This window comes from Trichosurus vulpecula, chromosome 3 (assembly GCF_011100635.1).
Source record: "Trichosurus vulpecula isolate mTriVul1 chromosome 3, mTriVul1.pri, whole genome shotgun sequence".
Classification (NCBI taxonomy): Eukaryota; Metazoa; Chordata; class Mammalia; order Diprotodontia; family Phalangeridae; genus Trichosurus; species Trichosurus vulpecula.
Genome location: NC_050575.1, coordinates 176,479,784 through 176,487,022, shown reverse-complemented (window position 1 = coordinate 176,487,022; position 7,239 = coordinate 176,479,784).

Genomic DNA, 7,239 nt, shown 5'->3' with positions numbered 1-7,239 from the left:
TCATGGGTAGGCTGAGATAATATAATAAAAATGACAATTCTACCTAGATTAATTTACTTATTCAATGCCATACCTATCAAACTACCAAAAAGTTATTTTATAGAGCTAGGAAAAATAATAACAAAATTCATCTGGAAGAACAAAAGGTCTACAATGGCAAAGGAATTAATGAAAAGAAATGCTAGGGAAGGTGACCTAGCCATACCAGATCTTAAATTGTATTCTAAAGTAGCAATCATCAAAACTACTTGGTACTGGCTAAGAAACAGAGGGGTAGATCAGCAGAATAGGTTAGATACACAAGACACAGTAGTCTATGATTATAGTAATCTACTGTTTGATAAACTCAAAGAACTCACTTTTTGACAAAAACTGCTGGGGAAACTGGAAAATAGTACAGCAGAAATTGGGTATAGACCAATGTCTGACACCATATACCAAAATAAAGTCCAAATGGGCACACAATTTAGATGTAAAAGCTGATACTATAAACAAATTAGGGGAACAAAGAATAGCTTATTGTCAGATCTATGGAAAATGGAGGAATTTATGACCAAACAAGAGATACACAACATTATGAAATGCAAAATTGATCATCTTGATTACATTAAATTGAAAAGTTTTTGCACAAACAAAGCCAATGCAACCAAGATTAGGAGGGAAGCAGAAAAATGGGAAAGAATTTTTAAAACTAGTGTCTCTATAAAGGCCTCATTTCTAAAATACATAGAGAACTGAGTCAAATTCACAAGAACACAAGGCATTCCCCAATTGATAAATGGTCAAAGTATATGAACAGGCAATTTTCAGAGTAAGAAATTAAAGTTATCTATAGTTATATGAAAAAATGCTCTAAATCACTATTGATTAGAAAAATGCAAATCAAAACAGCTCTGAGGTCCTATATCACACCTAGCAGACTGGCTAATATGACAAACCAGAAAACCAAATGCTGGAGAAGATGTGGGAAAATTGGAACACTCCAGTTGTGAACTGATCCAACCATTCTGTAGAGCAATTTGAAACTATGCCCAAAGGGCTATAATAATGTGCATACCCTTTGACCCAGCAATACCACTTCTAAGGCTGTATCCCAAAGAGTTCATAAAAATGGGAAAAGGATCCACATGTACAAAAATATTGATAGCAGCTCTTCTTGAGGTGGCCAAGAACTGGAAATTGAGGGGATGCCCATCAATTGGGAAATGGCTGAACAAGTTGTGGTATATGAATGTAATGGAATACTATTGTGCTATAAGAAATGGAAGAGGAGGACTTCAGAAAAACCTGGAAAGACTTATATGAACTGATGTGGAGTGAAGTGAGCAGAACCAGGAGAATATTGTACACAGTAACAGCCAGTGTTCGATGATTGACTTTGATAGGCTTAGCTCTTCTCAGCAATGCAAGGACCTAAAACAATTCCAAAAGATTCATGATGGAAAATGCCATCCACATCCAGAAAAAGAAATATGGAATCTGAATGCAGATCAAAGCAGACTATTTTCTTTTTTTGTTTTGTTTTGTTTTGTTTTATGTTTTTCTTTCTCACAGTTACTATCATTCATTCTAATTCTTCTATACAACATGACTAATGTCAAAATATGTTTAATAGGAATGTATATGTAGAGCCTATATCGCATTGCATGCCATCTTGGGGAGGGGGAGAAAATTTAAAACTTATGGAAGTGAATGTTGAAAACTAAAAAAAGATAAATTAACTTATTAAAAAAATGAGTCCTTGGTTTTGAACAAGGCATATTTACATAAAAAAGGCCAAAAGAACACAGAGGTAAAGCCAAGCAATTAGATGTTATTTCCAAGGAAGGACAGTTCCGTGGCATGGACAAATCAGGTGCTTCATATAAAAGACATTTATGTGAAGCTAGAAAGTTCATTCCCTGCCTGAAACATGCACACACAACTGCTGCAAAAAAAAATTAGATGGAAAGAAATCAGTGATCAATCTATAATGCCAAATGAAAAACTCAAAGTGAAATGTCTTAAGGCAACCTTCAAGCCCATGACTTTGTCTGAGACATGAACACTATGAAGAAAAGTATTATTGCCTTCTGAGACAATCTCAAAAGGCTATGCTCCCAACTATTTCTAATTTCTTACATAATTACCTTTAGGAATCTAGAATAGATCTAAAAATCTTCTTAAACATTTATTTCTTCGGTCCTTATCATCATTCAAGGTCAAGTGTTCCATCTTTGTGTTGAGTCATTTCAGTTATTGAAGATTCTGCATCCCCATTGGGAATTTTCTTGGCAAAGATACAGCAGTGGTTTGCCATTCCTTCTCCAGTTCATTTTACAGTTGAGGAACTGAGGCAAACAGGTTAGTGACTAGCCCAGGGTCTCACAGCTACTATCTGAGGCTGAATCTGAACCCAAGTCCTCCAGACTTCAAGGCCAGCACATTATCCACTGTGCCACCTAGCTGCCCTGGTCCATTTTTACTCCTGTGTATAAAAAGACTTCTTCCCATTTGTCCTAAAACTATCTCCCTCAACAATAATAGTTTCCATAGCACTTGCAAAGCAATGCATATACAGATATACACTTGATTCTGGCAACAGATCATCCAGGCAAGTGCTCCATGAATTACAATCCCTTTTTTTCAGATGAGGACACAGGCCCAGAAATGTTAGCGACTTGCCTACTGTCACACAATCACTAAGCCTTAGAGGTGGGTTTAAACCCAAGTCTCCCCTTAGAACTAGTCTAGTACTTACTATATACCTCACGGCCTCTCAAGCCTTGACATGGTCCTCACCCCCAACACTGGTGGTACATGGGATTTGGTGACCAACACTGGATTTACCCACTCCCCATCCCTTTCATCCACCCTTAGCCTGTCTTTCCAGAAGGAAACAATTTCTACCAGTAGTACATAAAGATACTGATGATCATACTGAATAGTCAATCATCAACATCTAAAAGGATGTTGGAAAATTCTGCTGATGCTTTTTATGTGAATTAAAAAATAGAAACCAAGTTGGTACCCACAAACTACAGAACGGCTGAATAAATCAAGATATGCGAATGCAATCGGATGTTATCGTACTATATGAGACAATGGATATGGAGAATTCAGAGTATGGAAGAGCATACACTGAGACCTCTTTTTGTTCCAGAAAACATTAAAAAAATAATCTTTTTGCAGTCAGAAATCCTTGGTCTTATTTAGACCAAAGACTCAGTCAGTTTTCAGTAACAGTTTTATTTAGGGAAGGATCCAGATTCCCAGAAACTAGAATGAGATAGAGTAAATGTCCCTTTGTGTTTAACCAAAGGTAGTATCCCATAGTTTATTATGAATCAAATCAATCTTTTTGCTTACCTTAGGTATGACTAAAAGAATAAAGTGTCAGTTTAATGTAATTAAGAAAATTATTCCCCCCCCCCCAATTTTTTTTTCTCTGCTTTTGACCAGGTTGAGGTGAATTCATGGAAGGAGTGGTTAAAGAGTAGTTTCAGGAAGATAGTTCTCCAACAGTGTTCCAACACTTGACATTATTATTGTTCTGTTTAATTAAAAAAAGAGAAACTAAACCTAAACTTTGTACCTTATTTTCTCTTGTTATAGAGTTTTGTCTTTTGTTTCATACAAAATGTCTGAGGACATTGGGTCAGGGACAACAATTTCAAGTAGCAATGGAATCTTTGCCAGTATTCCTTTAAGCTGGAATAATTGTCTGATAGGCTTTTGGCTAAAAAACACAGAATATGAAGTCTTTCTTCCACAAGAGAAACATGGGAAGACTTGCATATAGCATACAGAAGGAAGAAAATAAAACCACAGAAATGATATACACGACTACAATAATGTAATGAATATAACATTAAGAGCTGAAATCAGATAAAATGCACTAACCAATATTTGTTCCTAACGACAAACGAAATATAGCTCCCTCCTCTTGGTATGGGACTATAGATGTCAAAGTTGCATCCGTTGATGGAAGTGGAAACCACGTCTATCAGTTCTGCTTCACTGTTTTTCTTTGTTGTAGGGAAGCTAGGTGGTGTAGTGGATAGAGCACCAGGCCTGGAGTCAGGAAGACTTCTCTTCCTTAGTTCAAATTCAGCCTTAGATACTTACTAGCTATGTGACCCTAGGAAAATCACTTAACTCTGTTTGACTCAGTTTCCGCATCTGTAAAATGAGAAGGAAATGACAAACCACTCCAGTATCTTTGCCAAGAAAACCCCAAATGAGGTCACAAAGAGTTGGACATGACTGAACAACAACCACAACTTTTCTTTATTATAATAAAAGGGTACTGATGGAGGAACCAAGATGGCAAAACTCATCCAAACAGATCTAGGAAATACAACAGAACAAACCCTGATGGGGAAATCTAAGAAAAAGTCACAGTGAGTAATTGAATTACCTGTAAGCCATGAAAAAAGGAGCCTAAACATTTTATTTCAAGAAATTTTAAAACTACCCAGATATCTTAGGACCAGAGAGCAAAGCGGAAATAAAGAATCCACTGGTCACCTCCTGCAAGAAACTCTATAATGAAACTTCCAGGAACATCATAGACAAATACAGGGCTTCTGGGTCAAAGAAAAAATACTGCAAGCATCCAGAAAGAATGAATTCCAGTATAGAGGAGGATAAAGAGTTAGGGTCATACACAATTTAGCAACTACCATTATAAAGAGCAAAGAGCTGAAGACAGAATATTCCACATGTGTGTGTGTTTACAACCAAGAATAGTTTACCCAGCAAAACTGAATATAATTCTACAGGAGGAAAATGAGTCTTTACTGAAATAGAGGACTTCCAAGCATTTCTGATGAAAACAGCAGAGCTGCACAGAAACTTTGAAGTTAAGAGAAATATTAATAGGTAAATAAGGGGCTAAACAGGATAAACTGCTTTTTACATATGGGGAGAGGATACGTACATCCCCTCTAAACACCATATAATTGGGAGTCATAGAAGGAATGTAAATAGATAAAAGGCCTGGAAGTAGTTACGTCTTGATGATTTCAAAATGTGTGGGACAACAGACCACTGGCTCAAATAAAAAAACAGAGGTGTCTCGGTTTTCTCAAGGTAGAAACAAAACAGAAGCTTTATTTGATCAAGTCTCGCGAGAATTGGGCATCTCCCACTACCAGGGCGGAGATGGTAGTGAAGAGAGGCAAGGGGGAGAAGGTAGGCAAGGGGATATATAACCTTGTACAAACAATTCTAAGAAATCCCACCCCCAGAGGCTGGACCCCTGTCCCTATTTGCTGGGACAGGTGGCCTCACAATCTAACCCAGAATACGATTACCCAATACTAGCACAGAAACTACAGAATTACCTTACAGGGAAATTTTAATGTTAAGATGACGGTTTGTGAGTAGGCTAGGGGAGGGGGAGAGGGGGAGACCACCTGATTTCCCCGAAATCATATGATTTACAGGAAAACGAAACTTAGGCCTAGTGAGGTCTATATCTTAACTAAATTTGTACTATTTGAGTATTACCTTGTCTGATTTATTCATAGGGAAGCTTTCACAATCTTGTATCCCACACAAAAAGAAGAATGGAAAAGGATGGGAAGAGGAATACACTTGATGGGGTAGGGTCAGCATGGGAAAGAAAGTTTAGGAAAATTATCTCATCTAATTATGGTGTACACATAAAAGTCTGTACAAAGGAGAAGGAAAGAGTGGGGGAGTGAATGGCACTTGAAACTCAATCTCATTGAAATTGGCCAAAGGAAGGAAGAATACACTCACACAGAACAGTATGGAAATGTTCAGTTGTTTCAATTGTGTCCCACTCTTCATGACCCCATTTGGAGTTTTCTTAGCAAAGACACTGGAATAGTTTGTCATTTTCTCCTCCAGCTCATTTTACAGATGGGGCCACTGAGGTAAACAGGGTTAAGTGACTTTCTCAGGATCACCCAGCTAGTAAGTGTCTGAGGCCTGAGCCTCCAGGCTCAGTTCTCTGTGCACTATGGCGCCACCTAGTTGCCAAGGTATGGAAACATAGTCCATCCATTAGGGAAAGAGTGGTGTATATTGAGAGATTAGTTCTAAGGAAAATTCCAATTAAGGATGTACAAAAATATTTATAGATCTTTTTGAGCAAACAAAGAATTGGAATCTGAGGGGGTACCCATCAATTGGGGAATGGATGAACGTATTATGGGATATAAATGTGATGGAATACTATTGTGCTATAAACGATGAACTAGATAATTTCAAAGAAACTTGGGAAAACTATGAACTGATGCAGAGTGAAGTGAACAGTACCAGGAGAACATTTAATACAATGACAAAAATACTGTAGAGACAAACAACTTTGAAAGACTCAGGAACTCTGATCAATGTAATAGCCAACCATAACCCTAGAGAACTAATGATAAAATACGTTACCTACCACCCGATAGAGAAGTGATGGACTCAGAGTACAAAACGAGGTAATATATAGATATACCACCTATATACCACATAGTAACCTGTCTTATTCTGCCCTCTGAATACATTCTGTATATATGTATATACAGGTATGTCTATGTGTGTATATATTCTTTTAGATATAGCCAGTGAAGAAATTTGTTTTGTTCAACTATATATGTTTGTAACAAGGATTTATTTTATCTTTCAGTTTCAATTGGTGGTGAAGGAAGGGAGAGAGGGTGGGTTTTTGCTGACTGGAAAAAAAATGTTTAAAAATGTTAGACATTTTTTGCATGTAATTGGATAAAAAATAAAATATTTTTAAAAAAAATCTGTCATGTGAGATGGCTCTCTTGGAGGAGGCAAGAGAGGGATATTGGTGGAAACTATGGTGATATAAAAAAACAAAGCACAATAAAAAGTTGCGTAAAAAATAAGAGAAGAGTATTTGTGTTTGGTGCTACAGCATATACGTAAATGACTGCTGAGTAAAAAGCAAAAGGAATCAATAATTTTAGAAAACCCACTCTTGACTTTAAAGCACTATCCATGGCTGCATTTATAGAGCTTCTTTATAAACTCTCATTTTATGATATTCTTAGGCTCATATTTGCATATAAAAGTAGCATTCTGCATTATAGGACCATAAAGGCAGACTGTGGGACAAAGACTGACTTTGTCCTGCTACATAAGCCCTCAACTGGAGCCTGAGGTCACTGAAGCATCATAACCACAGGCCAGAACCTGGGGTAAGCTGTTTAACCCTAAACATTTTATGTGGGAATTAAAAACTTTACTACAGTGATACAACAATTTTCCCCT